At 43.4% G+C, this 20,575-nt stretch overlaps 1 protein-coding gene across 2 annotated transcripts in view; it reads left to right on the forward strand.

Moving 5' to 3' along the window:
• pudp (pseudouridine 5'-phosphatase) overlaps nucleotides 1-20,575 on the forward strand; it is a 105,643-nt gene that overhangs the window by 20,621 nt on the left and 64,447 nt on the right. The gene's annotated exons all lie outside the window — the stretch shown is intronic.

A 20,575-nucleotide genomic window follows, 5' to 3' on the forward strand; every position in this document is an offset into this window, starting at 1 on the left:
CACACGGCACGTGAGTTCCCAACAGAAACACATGGCACGAGCGCTCCCGGCAGAAACACACGGCACGAGCGCTCCCGACAGAAACACACGGCACGAGCGCCCCCGGCAGAAACACACGGCACGAGCGCTCCCGACAGAAACACACGGCACGAGCGCTCCCGGCAGAGACACACGGCACGAGAGGTCCCGACAGAAACACACGGCACGAGAGGTCCCGGCAGAAACACACGGCACGAGCGCTCCCGGCAGAAACACACGGCACGAGAGTTCCCGGCAGAAACACACGGCACGAGCGTTCCCGGCAGAAACACACGGCACGAGCGTTCCCGGCAGAAACACACGGCACGAGCGTTCCCGGCAGAAACACACGGCACGAGCGTTCCCGGCAGAAACACACGGCACGAGCGCTCCCGGCAGAAACACACGGCACGAGAGTTCCCGGCAGAAACACACGGCACGAGAGTTCCCGACAGAAACACACGGCACGAGCGCTCCCGGCAGAAACACACGGCACGAGAGTTCCCGGCAGAAACACACGGCACGAGCGCTCCCGACAGAAACACACGGCACGAGCGCTCCCGGCAGAAACACACGGCACGAGCGCTCCCGGCAGAAACACACGGCACGAGCGCTCCCGACAGAAACACACGGCACGAGCGCCCCCGACAGAAACACACGGCACGAGCGCCCCCGGCAGAAACACACGGCACGAGCGCCCCCGACAGAAACACACGGCACGAGCGCCCCCGACAGAAACACACGGCACGAGCGCCCCCGACAGAAACACACGGCACGAGCGCCCCCGGCAGAAACACACGGCACGAGCGCCCCCGGCAGAAACACACGGCACGAGCGCCCCCGGCAGAAACACACGGCACGAGCGTTCCCGGCAGAAACACACGGCACGAGCGTTCCCGGGAGAAACACACGGCACGAGAGTTCCCGGCAGAAACACACGGCACGAGCGCCCCCGGCAGTAACACACGGCACGAGCGCCCCCGGCAGAAACACACGGCACGAGCGTTCCCGGCAGAAACACACGGCACGAGCGTTCCCGGCAGAAACACACGGCACGAGCGCCCCCGGGAGAAACACACGGCACGAGCGCCCCCGGCAGAAACACACGGCACGAGCGCCCCCGGCAGAAACACACGGCACGAGCGCCCCCGGCAGAAACACACGGCACGAGCGTTCCCGGCAGAAACACACGGCACGAGCGTTCCCGGCAGAAACACACGGCACGAGCGTTCCCGGCAGAAACGCACGGCACGAGCGTTCCCGGCAGAAACGCACGGCACGAGCGCCCCCGGCAGAAACGCACGGCACGAGCGCCCCCGGCAGAAACGCAAGGCACGAGCGCTCCCGGCAGAAACGCACGGCACGAGAGTTCCCGGCAGAAACGCACGGCACGAGAGTTCCCGGCAGAAACGCACGGCAATAGAGTTCCCGGCAGAAACGCACGGCACGAGAGTTCCCGGCAGAAACACACGGCACGAGAGTTCCCGGCAGAAACACACGGCACGAGAGTTCCCGGCAGAAACACACGGCACGAGAGTTCCCGGCAGAAACACACGGCACGAGAGTTCCCGGCAGAAACACACGGCACGAGAGTTCCCGGCAGAAACACACGGCACGAGAGTTCCCGGCAGAAACACACGGCACGAGAGTTCCCGGCAGAAACACACGGCACGAGAGTTCCCGGCAGAAACACACGGCACGAGAGTTCCCGGCAGAAACACACGGCACGAGAGTTCCCGGCAGAAACACACGGCACGAGCGCCCCCGGCAGAAACACACGGCACGAGCGCCCCCGGCAGAAACACACGGCACGAGCGCCCCCGGCAGAAACACACGGCACCAGAGTTCCCAGCAGAAACTCACGGCACGAGCTCTCCCGGCAGAAACACACGGCACGAGCGCTCCCGGCAGAAACACACGGCACGAGCGCTCCCGGCAGAAACACAGGGCACGAGCGCTCCCGGCAGAAACACACGGCACGAGCGTTCCCGACAGAAACACACGGCACGAGCGTTCCCGGCAGAAACACAGGGCACGAGCGCCCCCGGCAGAAACACACGGCACGAGCGCCCCCGGCAGAAACACACGGCACGAGCGCCCCCGGCAGAAACACACGGCACGAGCGCTCCCGGCAGAAACACACGGCACCAGAGTTCCCGGCAGAAACACACGGCACGAGCGCTCCCGGCAGAAACACACGGCACGAGCGCTCCCGGCAGAAACAGACGGCACGAGCGCTCCCGGCAGAAACAGACGGCACGAGCGCTCCCGGCAGAAACACACGGCACGAGAGTTCCCGACAGAAACACACGGCACGAGCGCTCCCGGCAGAAACACACGGCACGAGCGCTCCCGGCAGAAACACACGGCACGAGCGTTCCCGGCAGAAACACACGGCACAAGCGTTCCCGGCAGAAACACACGGCACAAGAGGTCCCGGCAGAAACACACGGCACATGAGGTCCCGGCAGAAACACACGGCACGAGCGCTCCCGGCAGAAACACACGGCACGAGCGCCCCCGGCAGAAACACACGGCACGAGCGCCCCCGGCAGAAACTCACGGCACGAGCGCTCCCGGCAGAAACACACGGCACGAGCGTTCCCGACAGAAACACACGGCACGAGCGCCCCCGGCAGAAACACACGGCACATGAGGTCCCGACAGAAACACACGGCACAAGAGGTCCCGGCAGAAACACACGGCACAAGCGCTCCCGGTATTGGAGTATAAAAGTTGAAATTGTTGGCTGTGTAACCAAAACTATGTAGTCAGCTTTGTTGCTATTTGCTATGCATGTACCCAATTTAGTAGGAGAATGAAATTTTAAGAATGTAGAAGAGAATGGTGTGTTAATGAGACATAGCTAAGAGATGTAGATTAGAACATGATTAAGTCAATGGGTAGAAACAATAGTGGCAGATGTACGTGTGATACGCAACTATAGACCGATTGGATATGCTAATGCAACTAAACCAGGAGATTGCTGTAAAAAATGCTATGTCCAAGGATCGGTGAGCACACTGACTGTCTCAGCTTTGATTTGCAAATTAAAGTTTAACCCTTCTTGAAGAATCTTCTGCGTCACCTGGTCGTTTGTGGGGCACGAGAAACCACGACACCGGCAGAAACACACGGTGCAAGCGCTCCCGGCAGAAGCATTCTTTCCAGTAACCTTTAAGCTATGAAGCTACCAAATAACACATAAAAATACACAGCCTATATAAAGTAGAAATAATGTATGTGCAGTGTAGTTTCACTTACCGGAATCAGGAAGATGGTGAGCACACTGATGATGGTGTGTTAGGCTGAGTCGTTGGAGGTTGTGGTGGTGGGAGGTAGAGGAGTCTGGGGTGTCATCTCGTCATCGTCTGTTTCCATCAGAGCAAGCAGGTCACCTTCTATGTCTGCCTGCCTCGATGTTGGTCGAGGTTCATCGTCTTCTGTGGCTGATGTAGAAGGCTTGAAAAACGACAGTATGCTTGACTGCTTAGCCTTGCGCATTTTTCTATCATGCAGTTCTTTGTAAGCACTCAAACCATCCTGCCCTAAACCTACATACCCTTTCAAAATTAAAATCATACTTTCTGCAATCATTGCAGCATTGTCAATCGCAGCGAAAATCTCACGCAATTGCTTTACGTTCAGTTCCTGGACGACTTCACTTTTGGGCCGTTGGCTACTGTATTCGGCTTCAATTATCCTTTCCTCTTCATCAACTCTTCATCTGTCAGCTCTTGGTCATGGGATGCCAAAACCTCTTCAACTTCCACAAACCCTTAGCCAAACTCACTATATCCTAACTTTGTTCACCGCAATCGAAATGCTTAATTATGTCTAGTTTTATGCTAAGTGTAACACCCTTATGTGCTCTTTTAGGCTTTTTCGATACCTTAAAACTCATCTTTCTAATGGAAAGTAAATCGACATAAAGCACAGATGCTCACAGGCACATGTTTAAGCAATGCCGGCTAGAATGTATTTCCAGGGGAGGAACTTGGCTGCTCGGCGCGCGCTGCCTTTTCTCATAACAGTGAAAACAGGTAACCAATTTAGGTCTTTTGTAGCAGCGAGGTGTCGTAAAGCGAACGTTCGAAAAACGGGGGGACACCCGTACACTACATCTACTGCTTCACCTTCATCAATGTGTTTAGTCACATCCTCAAAAAATTCAATCAGGCTAGTAAGGCACAACCTGCCTTTGACAAAGCCATGCTGACTATTCCTAATCATATTATGCCTCTCCAAATGTTCATAAATCCTGCCTCCCAGGATCTTCTCCATCAGCTTACCAACTATTGGCCTATAATTTCCGGGGCTATCCCTACTTCCTTTCTTGAATAAGGGAACAACATCTGCAACCCTCCAATCCTCCAGAACCTCTCCCGTCCTCATTGATGATGCAAAAATCATTGCCAGAGGCTCAGCAACCTCCTCCCTCGCTTCCCACAGTAGCCTGGGGTACATCCCGTCCGGTCCCGGTGACTTATCCAACTTATCCAAGTACATCCGCTAGTTCCTCCAGTTTCATATACTCTTTTCCACTGTCACACTTGATTGGTCCTGTTCTCTAACGTCTTATCCTCTTGCTCTTCACATACTTGTAGAATGCCTTGGGGTTTTCCTTAATCTTGTCCGCTGAAGCCTTCTCATGGCCCCTTCTGGCTGTCCTAATTTCATTCTTAAGCTCCTTCCTGCTAGCCCTATAATCTAGATTCCTATCATTACCTAGTTCTTTGAACCTTTCGTAAGCTTTTCTGAACTAGATTTACAACAGCCTTTGTGCACCACGGATCTTGTACCCTACTATCCTTTCCATGTCTCATTGGAACATACCTACTCAGAACCCCACACAAATATCCCCTGAATATTTGCTACATTTCCTCCATACATTTCCCTGACAACATCTGTTTCCAATTTATGCTTCCAAGTTCTTGCCTGATAGCCTCATATTTCCCATTACTCCAATTAAACGTTTCCCTAACTTGCCTGTTCCTATCCCTCTCCAATGCTATGGTAAAGGAGATAGGATTATGATCACTATCTCCAAAATGCTCTCCCACTGAGAGACCTGACACCTGACCAGGTTCATTTCCCAATAGCAGATCAAGTATAGCCTCTCCTCTTGTAGGCTTATCTACATATTGTATCAAGAAATCTTCCTGAACACACTTATCAAACTCTACCCCATCTAAACCCCTCACTCTAGGGAGATGCCAATCAATATTTGGGAAATTAAAAGCTCCCACCATGCCAACCCTGTTGTTATAACATCTTTCCAGAATCCGTCTCCTTATCTGCTCCTCGATGTCCCAGTTACTATTGGATAATCTATAATAAGACACCCAGTAGAGTTATTGACCCCTTCCTATTCCTAACTTCCACCCACAGAGACTCCATAGAAAACTCCTCCATGACTTCCTCCTTTACTGCAGCCATGAAACTATCTCTGATCAACAGTGTCACACCCCCAGCTTTTTTGCCTCGCTCCCTATCCTCTTTGAAACATCAAGTGCCTGGCACTTGAAGTAGCCATTCCTGCCCCTGCATCATCCAAGTCACTGTAATGGCCACAACATCATAGCTCCAAGTGCTGATCCATGCTCTAAGCTAATCTGCATTATTCATGAAACTCCTCACATTAAAATAGGCACATCTCAAACTATGGGACTGAGCGTGTCCCTTCTCTCTCACCTGCCTATCCTCCCTTTTGCACTGTCTCCAAGCTTTCTCTATTTGTGAGCCAACCTCCCTTTCGTTTGTCACTTCAGTTTGGTTTCCACCCCAGCCCCCAGTAATTCTCCCCAGTAGCCTTAACAAATCTTCCTGCCAGGATATTGGTCCCCCTCAGATTCAAGTGCAACCCATCCTTTTTGTACAGGTCACACCTGCCCCAGAAGAGGTCCCAGTGATCCAGAAATCTGAATCTCTGCCCCCTGCTCCAATCTCTCAGCCACGTATTTATCCTCCACCTCATTCTATTCCTATACTCACTGTCACGTGGCACAGGCAGTAATCATAGGAAAAAAATTAGGACATTTGGCTTATCGAGTCTGTTCTGCCATTCAATCATGACTGATCCTTTTTTGCACTCCTTAACCCCACTCTCTGGCCTTCTCCCCATAACCTTTGATGCCATGTCCAATCAAGAACATATCATTCTCTGCCTTAAATACACCCAACAACCTAGCCTCCACAGCTGACTGTGGTAACATATTTCACAAATTCACCACCCTCTGGCCAAAGCAATTTCTCTGCATCTCTGTCTTAAATGGATATCCCTCTATCCGGTGGCTGAGCCCTCTTGTCCTAGACTCCTTCACCATGGGAAACATCTTTTCTACATCTACACTGTCTGGGGCTTTCAACATTTCAAAGGTTTCAATGTGTTCCCCTGTCATTCTAAATTCCAGTGAGTACAGACGCAGAGCCACCAAACGTTCCTTATTTCACGTTTCATTCCTGGAATCATCCTTGTGCACCTCCTTTGAACCTTCTTCAATGCCAGCACATTTTTTCTAGATAAGGAGTCCAAAGTTGTCCACAATACTCAGCCAAAAATTCTCCTCACTTGAAGGAATTTTAAAGACGGTTGAAGACAGTATCAAAATGTGTAGACGTGAATTTGAACAACAAACAAGAACTTTAGAGCTCAATGAGGCTGCTCGTCAGAGAGATCGTGGAACTGAAACTTAGGAACAAAGGTTGTCTTCAGCCTCTCAAGTGTTGAAGCGTTACAAATCCAAAATTATCGATCTTGGAGACAGAACCCGCGGATGATCGGACCTCCTGGGGATGATCATCTGGTCCGACTTGCCCGGCAGAAGGATGTGTTCAGCTTTCAAGGTCTCAAGTTCCACATTGTTGAAGATTTCGATCCTGAAGTTTTGAGGGAACGGATGTGTTTTGGATCCGTGCTGTCAAAGAGTTTCATCGAAAAGGTTTCGAACGGATCTTGTTTCCAGTGTGTTTGAGAGTCATTCTCACCGATGGTTTAAATCTCCAATTAAAGCCCAAAATTTCCTCGAGCAGCATGCTCTTCCGGACTAATCAATGTATTGTATTTTTCATTATTTGTTCTTACTTGTCTGTTTTTAAGCTAATAATTAGCTTATAGACCTGGATCTTCATAATTTGGGTGTCTTTGTTTTCGATTGGTAGTGTAGGTATTTCTTGTATGTCTAGGTAAACACTCTTTTTCTTTTTCTGTGATTTTGTTCTCTTTATTACAAATCGTTTGATTTTGAAAGTAATTAACTAAAGGATTTGATTTTTCACTATTTGTTTCTCTATAATTTTTATGGAGAAGTGTTCAGTTTTTTTAGGTTTTTTTTTCAAGAAGTCGTTCCGCTTTCTTCTTCCTATGAGACCTTACTCTTTTGATACGTCATTTTCATTCGGTTGTGTTTGAAAACAATTGGCAACGTGATTTGGCGCTTGTTTTTTCCAAAATATTAGTACAACTGTACCTCGTTTTATGCTTTAAACTTAGTCTTTTTTTTAACTATTATTAACTGTTGTCGTCTTTTTTTACGGTAATCTTTTTTTGAATATGGGTGGTTTTCTTTTAATTGTATATCTTTTGGGCTCCCTTCCTGAGAGATGGGGCTAACTTTAGTGTTAGTTTGCTTGCTGGCCATTCTTCGGCTTATTTTCCGGCTTCTGCGCTTGGAGGGGAGGGGATATTTCTATTTTTACTTTTTGCTTAGATTTTCCTAACTGGACTGACTGGAAACTACAAAAATGTCCGAAGTGTAACTTCCGGTTCCTCTCTAAACCTTTTTCCCTCTTCTGGGTTCATGAGTTTGTATTCTGGTTAACCTTTTACATATTATATGGTAGATATTGGTAACATGGATAAGATTATTTATTTTGTTTCTTGGAATACAAATGGTTTAAACCATCTGATTAAATGAAAAAAAAAGTATTCCATAGAATGAATGCTGATATTATCTTCGTACAAGAAACTCATGTGAAGAAAGAGGATAATCAGCGTTTCTTTAGGTTTTGGAAGGAATAACAGTACCATTTGAATTCTCAAGCTAAAGTGAAAGGAGTTTCTATTTTTATAGATTCTTCAACCTCATTTGTTCATTATGACACAATTTCAGATTTGAATGGTAGATTTTTGATAATTACTGGCTTACTTTTTAACAAAAAGTTGTTATAGTAATGTTAATGCCTCAAATGTTGATTGTCCTGAATTTTTTAAGCAATTATTTACATCCCTTTCTAATTTAAATATTAATATGTTGATAGTGGGTGGGGATTTTAACTGTTGTTTAAATCCCTCAGATAGATCTACGTCTAACCAGGCACTCCCGAACAAATCAGCTTCTTTTATCAACTCCTTTATGGTTGATTCCGGAGTTTCAGAAATTTGGAGATTTCTACATCCTAAGGATAAAGAATTTTCATTCTTTTATCATGTATATCATAATTATTCTAGAATTGACTATTTCTTTATTGATTATCGTTTAATTCCATCCATTAATGAATAACTATGATTCCATTGCCACCTCTGACCATGCTCCCTCAAAACTATCTATGAAAATAACGGATACATTTTCTAGTGCTAGTCTATGGCGGTTCAATTCTACTCTACTTCAGGAGTCAGACTTTGTCAGTTTTATTAGACAACAGATTGATTTTTTCTTTTCAACAAACGTTACAGAAGAAATTTCCAAAGGGATATTATGCGACACTTTTAAAGCATATATTCGTGGACAAATTATTTCATATTCTGTTGGAGTGAAAAAATGAATCAATAGTGAAATACTTATGCTGGTTGACAAGATTAAAGAAATTGATAAGAAATATTCTATGGCTCCTAGTAAGGAGCTTTATAAAAAGAGTCGAACTTCAAATGGAGCATAGTCTGTTATTAACCTCTTCGATTGAAAATCAGTTAAGTAAAACTAGAACCCAGGTTTATATTCATGGTGATGAATCTGGTAAATTGCTGGCTAATCAATTGAAATTTGCTTTGGCCAAATGCCAGATTATCAAGATTCATAAACGAGATGGTACCCTGACAGTTGATCATGATGAGATAAATAAATCTTTTCAAGAATTTTACAATTCTTTATATCAATCAGAATCCCCTGATGACCCTACTACAATACACAAATTTTTAAGTAAACTGAATATTCCGAAATTATCATCCAATGAATGTTTAACATTAGATGCATCCATTATGGAAGAAGAAATAAAAGAGGCTATTTTTTCGATAAGTTCAAAGCACCTGGTCCAGACGGTAATAAAGTAGAATTTTTTAAATCCTTTTCTACTATACTCTCGCCTTGGTTATGTAACTTTTTTAAGGCGGCATTAACCATAGGTAAACTACCACAATCTTTTTACGAAGCCTCTATTTCCCTTATTCTTAAAAAAGATAAAGACCCTACTGAATGTGCATCATATAGGCCATATCCTTGCTGAATGTGGACTCTTAAGATTTTTTCTAAAATTTTGGCAACCAGATCGGAGGACATATTACATCAGATTATCTCTGTTGACCAGACTGGATTTGTTAAAAATCGTTATTCATCTTTTAATATTAGCAAACTAATTAATATAGTTTACACTCCTTCATCTAGAATTCCAGAGTGTCTCATCTCACTGGACTCCGAGAAAACGTTTGATAAAGTTGAATGGCCATATTTACTTAGTACGCTTGAGAATTTTAATTTTTAGTCCGAAATTTATATCTTGGATTAAATTGATATACTATACCCCTTTGGCTTCGGTATTTACCAATAACCAAAGATCTCCCTTTTTTCAGTTGTTTTGTGGTATTAGGCAAGGCTGTCTGCTTAGCCCTTTATTATTTGATATTGCTTTGGAACCTTTAGCTATTGCAGTTCGTGATTCACCCAGTATTTTTGGTATTACCTGTGGGAATGGGACATATAAGTTATCACTATATGCAGATGATTTGTTACTATATATTTCCAATCCTGATAAATTCATTCCTTCAGTTTTATCTCTCCTTTCTCAGTTTAGTAGCTTTTCCGGCTACAAACTGAATCTTAATAAGAGTGAACTATTCCCATTAAACATGCAAATTCCAATTTATAAACATTTACTATTTAAATTGGTCGCAGATAATTTTAATTATTTGGGTGCTAAAATTACTAAGAAGCACAAGGATTTATTCAAGGTTAATTTTTTACCTTTAGTTGATCAGGTTAAGCAATTGTTTACTAAATGGTCCCCATTGTCTTTATCACTGACTGGTTGAATCAATACCATTAAGATGATCATTTTACCTAAATTTTTATATTTATTTCAAGCGCTACCAATTTTTATTTCTAATTCCTTTTTCAATATTGTTGACTCTAAAATTTCTTCATATATATGGCAGAATAAAAGTCCTAGGTTAAGTAAAAAATAATTACAGAAGTCTAAAAAGGACGGTGGTTTGGCATTGCGGAATTTAAGATTTTTTATTACTGGGCAATTAATATTAGATATTTTATATTTTGGATACAGGACTTGGATGTAATTCAAAGTCCACAATGGGTAAACCTTGAATGTAAATCTGTACAAGGGTTCTCACTGGTTTCTATCTTAGGGGCCACGCTTCCCTTTGCCCTTTCTAAATTGAGTAAACAAATGGTTAATCCAATAATCAAATATACATTATGAATATAGTTTCCATTTTATAAATTTTCTGGCTTGAATAAATTTATTCTTTCAAGCCCTATTATATCTAATTTCTTTTTCCAACCCTCTGTTAAGGATCAAGCCTTTTTGAGATGGAAAATGAAGGTATAGTATGTTTTTGTGATTTATTCTTAGATATCTTTCGTGTCTTTGGAACAGTTGTTTGATAAATATAATTTAGCTAGGTCCCATTTTTTTTATACTTACAAATTAGAAATTTTCTGAATAATATGTTACAGATTTTTCCAAATTCATACCTAACTGATATCATGGAAAAATTTTAGGTTTAAACCCTTATCAGAAAATACAGCCAGGTATATCAGATAAAATTAAGAATGAATGAGAAAAAGAACTTCAACTTTCCTTACCTACAGAGAAATGGGAGAAAATTCTTCAATTAGTTCACTCTTCCTCAATATGTGCTAAACATGCGCTGGTACAATTCAGGGTGGTGCATAGGGCCCGCAAGTCTAAAGATAAGCTCGCTTGTTTTTAGTCCCACATAAATCCTATCTGCTAGATGTCATTCAGAAGTAGCCTCTTTGACTCGTATGTTTTGGTCTTGCTCTTATTTGGAGAAATATTGGAAAGATATTTTGATATTATTTCAATTGTTTTGAATATTAATTTACATCCTCATCCTATTACCGCAATTTTTGGCTTACCAGTGGTGGAACATAGTTAATTATCCTCTTCAGCTCGTCGGATGATTGCATTTGTTACATTAATGGCCAGAAGATCCATTTTATTGAATTGGAAAGAGATTAATCCTCCTACTACATTCCAATGGTTTTCCCAAACTATATCTTGTCTAAATATAGAAAAAATCTGAAGTGTCATCTTTGACTCTTCGGTTAAATTCGAAGAAATTTGGAGATCATTTATTTAACACTTACATATGATGTAATTTGACCTTTTCCAAATCCTTTTCATTATCCTTAAATATTTGGATAGAGGAGTGGAGTTATTGACATTATCGATTATATCTGTTGTAATATAATAGCCCAGCTTTGTTTAGTTTAGGTTTGCTTAGTTTAGTTTTTGTTTTATTTCTAATTTGTGTTTTTTTCTTTTTGGCATATTTTTTTCCATTATATTATCTACTTCAAGAGTTTGGGAGGCTTAATACATTTGTGTTATCTATAGTTTATACTTGTATATACTATGTATTCCCAATCTCTCTGTATTACTATTGTTATTATGCCTATGTTTGAAAATTAATAAAAAGATTTAAAAAGAAAGACCATTTGAAATAAATGGTAACATTGCATTTGCCTTCCTCACATAGAAACATAGAAAATAGGTGCAGGACTAGGCCATTTGGCCCTTTGAGCTTGCACCGCCATTCAGTATGATCATGGCTGATCATCCAATTCAGAACCCTGTACCTGCTTTCTCTCCATACCCCCTGATCCCTTTAGTCACAAGGGCCATATCTAACTTCCTCTTAAATATAGCCAATGAACCGGCTTCAACTGTTTCCTGTGGCAGAGAATTCCACAGATTCACCACTCTCTGTGTGAAGACGTGTTTCCTCATCTCGGTCCTAAAAGGCTTCCCCATTATCCTTAAACTGTGACCCCTCGTTCTGGACTTCCCCAACACTGGAAATAATCTTCCTGCATCTAGCCTGTCCAATCCCTTTAGAATTTTATATGTTTCAATAAGATCCCCCCTCAATCTTCTAAATTCCGGTGAGTATAAGCCTAGTCGATCCAGTCTTTCTTCATATGAAAGTCCTGCCATCCCAGGAATCAATCTGGTGAACCTTCTCTGTACTCCCTCTATGGCAAGAATGTCTTTCCTCAGATTAGGGGACCAAAACTGCACACAATATTCTAGGTGTGGTCTCACCAAGACCTTGTACAACTGCAGTAGAACCTCCCTGCTCTTGTACTCAAATCCTTTTGCTATGGATGCCAATGACTCACCACTGACTCAACTTGCAAGTTAGCCTTTAGGGTGTTCTGCAAAAGTTCCTTTGCAACTCAGGTTTTTGGATTTGAGAGATCCTCACATTTACATGTGAGATAATCCACTTTGGAAGGAATAATAAAAGAGCAGATTATTATTTAAATGGTGAAAGATTGCAGCATGCTGTTGTGCAGAGGGACTTGGGAGTGCTTGTTTATGAATTGCAAAAAGTTGGCTTGCAGATACAACAGGTTATTAAGAAGGCAATTGGATTGTTGGCCTTCATTGCCAGAGGGATTGAATTTAAGAGCAGGGAGGGCATGCTGCAACTATGCAGGGTACAGGTGAGGCTGCGCCTGGAGTACTGTGTGCAGTTCTGGTCTCCTTACTTGAAGGATATACTGGTTTTGGAGGTAGTGCAGAGGAGGTTCACCAGGTTGATTCCAGGGATGAAGGGATTAACCTGTGAGGAGAGCTTGAGTTGCTTGGGACTATAGTCTCTGGAATTCAGAAGATTGAGAGGGGATCTTATAGAAACATACAAAATTTTGAAAGGGATAGGTAAGATAGAAGTTGTTTTCATTGATAGGTGAGACTAGAACTAGTGGACATTGCCTCAAGATTCAGGGAAGAAGATTTAGGACGGAGATGAGGAGAAACTGGTTTTCGCAGAGAGTGGTGAATCTGTGGAATTCTCTTCCCAGGGAAGCAGTTGAGGCTTCTTCATTAAATATATTTAAGATATAGTTAGATAGGGTTTTACGTAGTAATGGAATTAAGGGTTATGGGGAAAAGGCGGGTAGATAGAGCTGAGTTTATGGACAGATCAGCCATGATCTTATTGAATGGCGGGGCAGCTCGATAGGCTGGATAACCTACTCCTGCTCCTATTTCTTATGTTCTTATTATGTATTTTCTCCCCACTTAGAAAGTAGTTTGCACATTTATTTCTACTACCAAAGTGGATGACCATGCATGTTCCAACATTGTATTTCATTTGCCACTTTCTTGCCCATTCTCCAATCCTTCTGTAGCCTACCTGTTTCCTGAACACTACCAGCCCCTCCACCAGTCTTTGTATCATCTGCAAACTTGGCAATAAAGCCATCTATTCCATCATCTAAATCATTGATATACAGGATAAAGAGAAGTGGTCTCAAAACCGACCCCTGCGGACCACCACTAATCTCTGCCAGCCAACCAGACAGGGATCCCTTTATTTGCACTTGCTGCCTCCTACCAATCAGCCAATGCCAGTAACTTTGCTGTAATAACTTGGGCTCTTAACTTGGTAAGCAGCTTCATGTGTGGTACCTTGTCAAAGGCCTTTTGAAAGTCCAAATATACAACATCCACTTCATCCCCTTTATCTTTCTTACTTGTAATTTCCACAAAGAATTCCAAAAGGTTCACCAGACAAGATTTTCCCTTCAGGAAACCATGCTGACTTTGCCTTATCTTGCAGAGTGTCACCGAGCGCCCTATAAACTCATCCTGAACAATTGACTCCTGCATCTTCCCAACCGCTGAAGTCAGGCTAACTGGTCCATAATTTCCTTTCTGCTAACTTCTTCCTTTCTTTATGATAGCAATGTTTAGGAGGCACTCAGATAGACGTGAACAGGTAGGAAGGCAGGCAGATGTGCAATTCAAGTTGGCATCATGAACAGTACAGGTATATTGGGTCGAAGGGCTTTTTCCTGTAATGTACTGTTCAACAAGCAGCATTAATTGAAGGATACTTCACTGCACTCTTGGTAGCTTTTACACTTTATTGTGCATTGTTATTGGTCTGCGTAATTCTAGCTCAGTGTATTGTCCAGTAATTTGATCTGTATTAATCGTACTTAAAAGCTTTTCACTGATTGGGTTGAATTGTTCTCTGATCCTGGCAATTTATGAGCAAACGTTATGTCACCATATGGAGGATACACCACAATTAACAGCACAATGATGAGGTCTCCTCATTTGGTACGGTATTTACAAGTAAATTGCCAAGATCAGAGAAGAACTCAAGCCTATCTTTTTCCCAATTACACATTTTCCAAATTATTTCCAATAAACCAATACCAATGTCGATACTAAAATATTGCAGGTGCATACAGATCTATGGAGACGTATGTGAACTGATTTTTGAAAGGGAGATATGTGTGAACTAATTTTTGAAAGTGGTAGAGTGGGTTGAGGAAGTAGTCTATAAAGTGTACACAATTCCTGGTATTAACTAGAAGCTTTTGAGAGGGTACAGAGATTTACAGTGCTAATAAGAAGTATTCACTCCCCTTGGAAATATTGAATCACAGCAGATTTAATTTGTCTTTTTTTGACACTGATCAACAGAAAAAGTATCTTTCGTGTCAAAGTGAAAACATCTTTGTAAAATGATCTAAATTAAACACAAATATAAAACACAAAATAAATTGATTGCATAAATATTCAGCTCATTTAATATGCCACACCAAATCATCACTGGTTTTAGAAGTCACATAATGAGTTAAATGGAGTTCGGTGTGTATGAAGAGGTGTTTCAATTGATCTTAGTGAAAATACACGTGAATCTGGAAGGTGCAATTTCTGGTCAGTCAGCATCCTGGCAAAAACCATGAAGACAAAAGAACACTCCAAGCAACTCTGCGAAAAGGTTTTTGAAAAGCACAAGTCAGGAGATGGATACAAGAAAATTTCCAAGTCACTGAATATCCCTTGGAGTACAGTTAAGTTAATCATCAAGAAATGGAAAGTGTCGAGCTTAGAGACAGAGTTAGGGAATTGGAGGTGCAGCTCAATGACCTTCGGCTTGTTTGGGAGAATGAGGAGGTGATAGGCAGGAGCTACAGGCAGGTAGTCACCCCAGGGCCACAGGAGACAGATAAGTGGGTGACTGTTAGGAGAGGGAAGGAGTGGTGTTGGGTAGTGGAGAGCACCCTTACGCAATGCCGCTTAATATTAAATACCTCATTTTAAGCGCTGTTGTCGGGGACAACCTACCTGAGGAAAGCCTCTGGCACTGAGTCTGGCCCTGTGGCTCAGAAGGGTTGTGAACGGAAGAGGATGGCAGCGATAATAGGGGACTCTATAGTTAGGGGGACAGATAGGCGATCTGTGAATGCAAAAAAGGCACAAGGGTGTTAGTTTGTCTCCCAGGTGAGTATAGAAATAGGATGAGGTGGAGGATAAACACGTGGCTGAAGGATTTGAGTGGGGGACAGGGATTTTCAGATATTTGGATCATTGGGACCTCTTCTGGAGCAGGTGTGACCTGTACAAAAAAGATGGGTTGCACTTGAATCCGATATCCTGGTGGAGAGGGTTTAAACTAGATTTGCAGGGGGGTGGGAACTGAAGTGAAGAGGCAGAGGATAGGGAGTTTGGAGCAGAAGCAGAGACAGCTTGTAGGGAGTTTGTGAGGAAGGATAGGCAGATGTTAGAGCAAAGATACACTCAGCCTGATGGTTTGAGTTGTGTCTAGTTTAATGCAAGGAGTGTAAGGTGGATGAACTTAAAGTGTGGAACTGTGATGTTGTGGCCATTACAGAGACTTGGATGTCTCAGCAGGAATGGCTGCTGAGGGCCAGGCTTTAGATGTTTCAAAAAGATCAGAGAGGGAGGCAAAAGAGGTGGGGATATGGCACTGCTAATTAGGGATAGTGTCACGGCTGCAGAAAAGGAAAAACTCATGGAGGGCTAGTCTATTGAGCCAGTGTGGGTGGAAGTCAGAAACAGGAAAGGGGCAATAACTCTACTGGGTGCTTTTTGTAGACCCCCCCCCCCTCCAAGAGTAACAGGGATATTGTGGAGCAGATAGGGAGGCAGATTCTGGAACGGTGCAATAATAATAGGGCTGTTGTGATGGGAGATTTCAACTTTCTTAATATTGATTGGTGTCTCCTTAGTGCGAGGGGTTTAGATGGGGTGGAGTTCATTTGGTGTGTTCCAGAAGGGTTCCTGACATAATATGTAGATAACCCAACTAAAGGAGAGGCTGTACTTGATCTGGTATTGGGAAATGAGCCTGGTCAGGTGTCAGATCTCTCGGTGGGAGAGCATTTTGGAGGTAGTAACCACAACTCTTATCTCCTTCACCATAGCGCAGGAAAGGGATAGGAGCAGACAATTTGGGAAAACTCTTAATTAAGGTAGGGGGAAATACAGTATGATGCTATGAGGCAGGAACTTGATGCTATTCAGGGAGCATTTGCATGGAATTCTGGATAGGCATATTCAACTGAGGCAGGGAAAGAATGGTAAGGTAAAAGAACCATTGTGTACAAAGTATGTAGAAAATCTAGTTAAGAAAAGAAAAGCTTACAAAAGATAATAAAACTAGATACTGTTCGAGCTCTAGAAAATTACAAAGTTGCTAGGAAGGAGCTTAAGAATGGAATTAGGAGAACCAAAATGGGCCCTGAGAAGGCCTTGGTGAACAGGATTAAAGAAGCCCCAAGGCATTCTACAGGTATGTGAGGAGCAAGAGGATAAGCCGTGTGAGAAAAGGACCGATCAGGTGCGACAGTGGAAACGTATGTGTGGAGTCAGTATTCACCAGTGAAAAAGACCTTGGCAATTGTGGGGATGACTTACAGCAGACTGAAACACTTGAGCGTTTAGGTGTCAAGAAAGAGGATGTGCTGGAGCTTTATAAAAGCATTAAGTTAGATAGGTCACTGGGATTGGGTGAGATATACCCTAGACTACTGTGGGAGGCAAGGGAGGAGATTGCTGAGCCTCTTGCGATGATCTTTGTGTCCTCAGTAGTGACGGGAGAAGTACCGGAGGATTAGAGGGTTGCAAATGCTGTTCCCTTGTTCAAGAAAGGGAGTAGAGATAACTACTATCTATATTATAGACCAGTGAGTTTTACTTCAGTGGTGGGCAAGTTGTTGGAGAAGATCCTGAGAGGGAGGATTTATGAGCATTTGGAGAGACATAATCTGATTAGGGATAGTCAGCATGGCTTTGCTAAGGGCAGGTCATGCCTTACGAGCCTGGTTGAATTCTTTGAGGATGAAGATAGAGCGATGATATAGTGTATATGGATTTCAGTAAGGCATTTGATAAGGTTCCCCATGCATCGCTCCTTCAGAAAGTAAGGAGGCATGGGATCCCTGGAGACCTTGCTTTGTGGATCCAGAACTGGCTTGCCAACAGAAAGAAAAGGGCGGTTGTAGTTGGTTCGTATTCTGCATGGAGGTTGGTGACAAGTGGTGTTCCACAGAAATCTGTTCTGGGAACCCTCCTTTTTGTGATTTTCATAAATGACATGCATGAAGAGGTAGAAGGGTGGGTTAGTAAGTTTGCTGATGACACAAAGGTTGGGGTTGTTGTGGACAGTGTGGAGGGTTGTCAGAGGTTAATGCGGGACATTGATAGGATGCAGAACTGGGCTGAGAAGTGGCAGATGGACTTCACCTTAGATAACTGTGAGTGGTTCATTTTGGAACATCAAATTTGAAGACAGTATAATATGAATGGTAAGACTCTTAGCAGTGTGGAGGGGTCTGTGTCGATAGGACACTCAAAGCTGCTGTGCAGGTTGACAGTGCTGTTAAGATGGTGTGTTGGCATTCATCAACCGTGGAACTGAGTTCAAGAGCCGTGAGGTAATGTTACAGCTATATAAGACCTTGGTCAGACCCCACTTGGAGTACCGTGTTCAGTTCTGGTCACCTCACTACAGGAAGGATATGGATACTATAGAGAGCGTGCAGAGGAAATTTACAAGGATGTTGCTTGGATTGGAGGGTGTACCTTATGAGAATAGGTTGAGTGTACTTGGCCTTTTCTCCTTGGAGTGATGGATAATGAGAGGTGACCTGCTAGAGGTGTATAAGATGATGAGGGGCATTGATTGTGTGGATAGCCAGAGGCTTTTTCCCAGGAATGAAATGGATAACACAAGGGGGGCATAGTTTTAATTTTAAGGTGCTTGGAAATAGGTACAGAGGGAATGTCAGGGGTAAGTTTATCACACAGAGTGGTAGGTGCGTGGAATGCACTGCTGGCGGCAGTGGTAGAGGTGGATACAATGGGTTTTTTTAAGGGCCTCTTAGATAGGTACACGGAGCTTAGAAAAATAAAGGGCTATGTGTTGGAGAAATTCTAAGGAGTTTCTACAGTAGGTACGTGGTTGGCACAACATTGTGGGCCGAAGGGCCTGTAATGTGTTGTAGATTTCTATGTTCTATGTACTAATATGGCACAGCTGTAAATCTGCCTAGAGCAGCCGTCCTCAAAAACTGAGTGACCATGCAAAAAGGGGAATAGTGAGGGAGGAGTTAAAAGCTTCAATGGCTGAAATGGGAGAGACTGCGCATACAACAGCTGTTAACCGGGTGCTTCACTAGTTGCAGCTTTATGGGAGAGTGGCAAGGAGAAAAAACTGTTGAAAAAAACTTGCGTGCCATTTCGGCTAGAGACTGAAGTCAGCTGGAAGGTTCTATGGCGTGATAAAAGCAAAATTGAACTGTTTGGTCATCAGACTGAACACTTTGTTTGGTGTAAGTAAAACACCATGCATCATGAGAAACACCCCATCCCTACTGTGAAACATGGTGGCTGCATCATGCCGTGGGGTAAAGTGAATTCTGCAAAATACAGGGAAATCCCGGGGGAAACCTGATGCAGTGTGCAAGAGAACTGCAACTTAGGAGAAGATTTGTTTTCCAGCAAGACAATGATCCCAAGCATAAAGCCAAAGCTACACAGGAATGGCTTAACAACAACAAAGTTAATGTCCATAGTGACAAAGTTAGAGTCCAGACCTCAATCCAATTGAGAATTTGTGGCTGGTCTTGAAAAGGGCTGTTCACTCATGATCCCCATGCAATCTGACAAAACTTCAGCGGTTTTGTAAAGAAGAGCAAAGCTGATAAGAACCTATTCAAGCGGACTTAAGGCGGTAATTGCTGCCGAAGATGGATCTACTAAATATTGACTTGAAGGGGGTGAATACTTACGCAATCATTTATTTTGTGTTTTATATTTGTAACTAATTCAGATCACTTTATAAAGATCTGTTTTTACTTTGACATAGGAGATTCTGTTTCTGTTGATCAGTGTCAAAAAGAGCCAAATCCACTGTAACTCAACGTTGTAAAACAGTAAAAAATGAAAATTTCTAAGAGGTTGACTTCTGCTATAGACACTGTACCAGGATGCTGGCTGGACTGCAGTGCATATCTTATGAGGACAGGTTTTGCAAGTTAGAGCTTTTCTATTTGGAGTGAAGGAATATGAGAGATGACTTGATAGAGGTGTACAACACAATAAGAAGCATAGATGGAGGGAGCAGTCAGAGAGTTTTTCCCAGAGTGGAAATGGCTAAAACGAGGGGGTATAATTTGAAGGTGATTGGAGGAAAGCATAGAAAGGATTTCAGAGATAAGTTTTTAGAAGGTGATGAGTGCTTGGACCACGCTGCCAGGTTTGGTGGTAGGGGCATATAAGAAACTCCGAGATAGGCATATGGCTGAAAGAAAAATGGAGGGCTATGTAGAAGAAGGGTAATAAGATTAGCATTGTGGGTCAATGGGCCTTGACTGTGCTGTAATGTTCTGTCTTCAAGAAGTTCTTCAGGTTAAGAACAAGTTTAGCCAAGCAGATTAATGTGCTGTTGCAGAGGAAATGGTTGAATCTTTGTTGTAGAAAGGAATAGAAAGGTTTTAGACCTTCCTGATGGGGAATGGATATGCAGAAAGACATCCATAATTAAGATGAGGCAATCAGGGCCAAAGTTGTCTGTATTGTAACTATTCTCTAAAATGGCACTTGCAGCGAAATGGGCGGCTTGTTAGCGTAGTGGTTAGCATTGCTCAATTACAGAATCAGCACCCTGGGTTCAATTCCTCCAATGTCTGTAAGGAGTTTACTTTTATCCATGTAACCATATTGGTTTCCTCATGGTTTACCCGATTTCCTCTCGCATTTGAAAGTTCATAGGTTAATTGGTCAAAGGAATGTAATTGGGTGGCATAGG

This window comes from Hypanus sabinus, chromosome 3 (genome assembly GCF_030144855.1).
Source record: "Hypanus sabinus isolate sHypSab1 chromosome 3, sHypSab1.hap1, whole genome shotgun sequence".
Classification (NCBI taxonomy): Eukaryota; Metazoa; Chordata; class Chondrichthyes; order Myliobatiformes; family Dasyatidae; genus Hypanus; species Hypanus sabinus.